The sequence below is a fragment of the Garra rufa genome, chromosome 2, assembly GCF_049309525.1.
Source record: "Garra rufa chromosome 2, GarRuf1.0, whole genome shotgun sequence".
Lineage (NCBI taxonomy): Eukaryota > Metazoa > Chordata > Actinopteri > Cypriniformes > Cyprinidae > Garra > Garra rufa.
The window spans coordinates 72655096-72659447 of record NC_133362.1 but is presented as its reverse complement, the minus strand read 5'-3'; the positions used below and the strand labels follow the sequence as shown (position 1 = coordinate 72659447).

The 4352-nt window shown below is 48.2% G+C and overlaps 2 non-coding genes across 2 annotated transcripts; one reads left to right on the top strand and one right to left on the bottom strand.

Annotated features, from left to right (window-relative positions):
- Positions 1–1852: 1852 nt before the first annotated feature.
- LOC141326993 (U4 spliceosomal RNA) lies at positions 1853–1993 on the bottom strand. The gene has a single exon (XR_012354317.1). It is a non-coding gene; the product is annotated as a U4 spliceosomal RNA (small nuclear RNA).
- A 463-nt stretch (positions 1994–2456) lies between these two features.
- trnas-gcu (transfer RNA serine (anticodon GCU)) lies at positions 2457–2538 on the top strand. Its single transcript has one exon. It is a non-coding gene; the product is annotated as a tRNA-Ser (tRNA).
- Positions 2539–4352: the final 1814 nt, after the last annotated feature.

Genomic DNA, 4352 nt, shown 5'->3' with positions numbered 1-4352 from the left:
CTAGTTTGGACGTTGAATAGATGTCCAGAATTGGTCCGACCGACGGACCCAATATGGACATGATCTGCACGTCTATCCGACGTCCAATGTGTATATCACAACTGCCATAGACGTCCAAATGACGTCCAAAAAAATAAGCCAGATTAGGTCAAATGTTGAACGTCAAAGTGACGTCCAAGTTGGGTCATGGTTGGACGTCCGAATAGTGGACCTAGTTTGGACGTCGAATAGATATCCAGAATTGGTCATGGACCGACGGACCCAATATAGACATGATCTGCACGTCTATCCGACGTCCAATGTTTAGTGGGAACATTGTTTCATTCACAAGTCGCGAGTCAAAAGTTTATGAACACACAAAAACGGATGAACGACGGACGAAAACGTAACGAGTTACCAATTGAGAACACTGTAAACAGATATGAAGAAAGAAGCAAACATGTATTACTTACTTTGAAAAGTTATTAGATGTTCCGTTCGTCTGATTTTTTACATGAATTAGAATGAAGCTAAGCGCGGTGGGTGGCTGCGTCCATTCTCATTCGGCAACGCGATTGGCTCTCAACAATGGAACGCGTGCGATGCGATTGGCGCCTCGTCCATTCTCACAATGGACGGCGAGTGACGCGATTGGCTCTCGTCCATTCTCACAATGGACGGCGAGATCGGCGATTGGACGAGGAGACGGCCGCGGAAACAGACGATCCTGCTCCAGGTAGCGCCACAGAGACAGCCGCTGTTGCTTGCTGCCGCCGGATCACCGGTGTAAAAGCAAGGGTTAGGGTTAGTGATAGGGATTAAAATTGCTCGCACTAACAGCGACATCTGTTTTGAAAGATGTTTCCGGAGCTCGCAAAATCCACTCAGCCTGCGCGGCGAATGGGCACGCTGGAGCCCGCCACCCTTTTGGGAAGAAAGAGAGTCAACAGAGCCGCCCAACGTGAGGCTCGAACCCACGACCCTGAGATTAAGAGTCTCATGCTCTACCGACTGAGCTAGCCGGGCTGGTCGTGGGCTTCTTCACCGGGTCGGACCCAGTTTTCATCGGCCCCCAAATTACACAGGCGAAACGGAGGCTCTCGCGCTGTGCGAGACTGTCGAGCCCTCCCCGTGGGTAGGGCTTAGAGCAGGCTTAGAGTTTTCTTCTGTCGGTTTTGACCCAATCTGTTTTTGGGAAGCGCAGTTTGACCCAGCAGTGCGGGCCAACAACACGTTCTGTTTTGCCGCGTGAAGGCGGGTCAATGCTTTGGACAGCGTATGGTTGAGATGTGATTTTCCACCAATTTGGGGCACCTTTCTTAAGGAAATCAAGGATGATTTCATGGGAAATGGCAAACTGCTGTAGCGTTTGGCTAACAAGCCAAAGCTACAAAGGATGTACCGGTGCCCCGTCGTCCGAGCAGAATCCACATTCGGCCGTAATCGGAGGTTACTACTAACGTTCGATTGTGTCTCATAGGGAGTTTGACGCAGGGCCTCAGTGGAAAACAGGCCCTCGGCGGCTGAAACAAAAGACGAAGAAGGCATCCACATGCACATGGTTCAGGAGTGTTAAACAAAGAAACCACGCAAGATGACGAGGTGGTCCAGCGGGTAAGGCGGTGGAAGGCTAATACATTGTGCTCGACATGCACTGGAAGCTTTAGCGCCACTGAGAGCCCACCGGACCAGACAGGCCCAACCTGTTTACGATGGGTAACGGTGAGCTGTAATTGCGCTGCAGTTTAATGATACCCGTCTTGAGGACATATTTACAAAACAACAAGCCTTCTGGCTCTGGCGCTCAATCATCAGCAGACACCTTTTCGACGAGAAACAAAACCAGGCTATTTTTTCTCAACAATACTCTAAGCCTCCAGAGAGGCTAGCAAAAATTGCCAAAGCTGACTGTATTTCAAGTCATCCTGGCGGGGTATTGGGTAAAGTTTTCAACCAGCAATGATCGCGCCTCGGCTAAACCTCATAGGCTACAATATTGCCTCTGCGAAAGAATGCCAGCGACGGTCGTGACCTTTGCAGGCACCTACGTGGATGTGAACCAGCAAGGTGGTAGCAAGCTTTAAACTGCCGCACAAACAGTCTCCTGGCACGGGTTGCTGCACCGTGTTTCTACGGAACAGATTAGAGGTGTGTAAAAGACGGCTCATTCACTATTCCCTCTGTGCTCAAAACAGCCTGCTGAAAGCACAGCAGCAGCAGCTGAAAAGGTCCGCAGCATGGCCTCTCTCAGTCAGCAAGGGGGCGGGGAGGCCGAGTGGTTAAGGCGATGGACTGCTAATCCCATCCTTGTCGTTCGGTTCCTTTAGCACTGGACCTTAATCTAGGTCCTGGGGACCCCATGCTGAACTTTTTGTGTGTCCTCCTTATCTAACACACTCAGTTCAGTTCTTTAAGTTCTCTACTAATGAGCTGATGATCTGAATCGGGAGTGCTAAATAAAAGACGGCACGTAATACGACGAGGTGGCCGAGTGGTTAAGGCGATGGACTGCTAATCCATTGTGCTCTGCACGCGTGGGTTCGAATCCCATCCTCGTCGTTCGGTACATTTAGCAGTGATCCTCGGTCCTGGGGACCCCACTCTGCAATTTTTGTGTGTCTTCCCTATCTGACACACTCAGTTCAGTTCACTGAGCGCTCTACTAATGAGCTGGTGGTCTGAATCGGGAGTGTTAAACAAAAGGACCGCGCAAAACGAAAGGTGGTCGAGTGGTTAAGGCGATGCAAGGCTAGTCCGTTGTGCTCGGCACGCCTTGGTTTGTGTGGGTTCGAATCCCATCCTCTTCATTTGATGCTTTAGCACCACTGAGAGCCCACCGGAACAGACAGGCCCAACCTGTTTACGATGGGTAGCGGCGAGCTGTGATTGTGCTGTAGTTTATTGATACCTGCCGCAAAGTCTTGAGAACATATTGACAAAACAACAAGTCTTCTGGCTCCGGCACGCTATGATCGGTGGACACCTCTTTGACGAGTACCAACAACCAGCCACGCCAATAAAAGGAAACAAAACGAAGCAAGACTATCTTTCTCAACAAGCCTCCAGAGAGACTGGCAAAAATTGCCGATGCTGACTGTATTTCAAGTCATCCCGGTGGGGTATTGGGTATTGACTTTGTGGCAACATGGAACTTTTGCATCTACATTATTATTAGTCTGTTTCTTCTTATTCTGAGGTCACCGTAGCCACCAGATCCATTCTGCATTCCGATCTGATGGTCACTACAGTCCCCCGGTTCCAGTCCGTACCAAGAGCAGATGGTGGATCAGCACCTTCAGCCGAATGTCAGCGGATACTATGTCAACTAGATGAGCCCCAGAGACAGATCATCAGTAAAGAAGGCATCCACATGCCACAGCAAACTACTCGAGCTGGTGAAAATGTTCACCAAATGCCCGCCGCTGAATTCTTTTAAAACAAGCCAGCTTATTGAAGGTGCACAAGATAAACGCCCTGAGAAAGCTGTGCCTCGCAACCCTAAGAATGGCATAGGCGTTAGTGGACACCTGACGCGCGTGCAAAACTCCGGCATTTCACACGTCCCTGGGTGGGCTCGAACCACCAACCTTTCGGTTAACAGCCGAATGCGCTAACCAATTGCACCAAAGCTGGGGAACAATAGTCTGTTAAGGGGGGGGGGGAGAAAAGGAAGGAGGAGGAAGTAGGGGAAGGAGGTGGAAAAAGAGAAAAAGAAAGAAAAGAGAGAGAAAAAAAGAAAAAATGAGGAGAAAAGAAATGATCACAGGCTTCCCAGTTCATATTACACTGTTGCCATACATTGAAGTATTTACTGAATCCTTTATTTATCAGTAATTATCACATAAATGATGTCCAAATGAATGAAATTATTATTACAAATGACAAATTAATATTTTATTAGATTTATATGGCAATTTACTATGCTTCAGTATTTGTATTTCATCTTTGAAAGCATCTCTTTGTGCCAATTTTATGAGCGTGATGCTTGCATTTCTCATGTCTTCAACATTTATGGGTTTAACTTTCTTGTCTCTCGCTAGTTGCTGGATACGAGCGACAACTTTCAATGCAGTGTGCCATTTCGACAATCTACTGAATCTCTCTAGAAAATGATCATCATCATTTGCTACATTTGTTTGTAGCACTTGTGTTGTCCTGATTTCAGGGTCGCCAACCAGAAGCTCAGGAGTTGTCTTTGCTGTGACAATTTCTCTTTCCCAGAGAAACTTCGTTCCAGTGAGCCAATTTGAAGTGATCAGCTCTGACACCTTGAGGCCCCTGGAAGCGTGATCTGCAGGAATTTGTTCGGTGTCTATGTAGTGCCACTGTTCAGGGTTAGTCGCCTCTCTAATTCTTTGGACTCGATTCGCTAC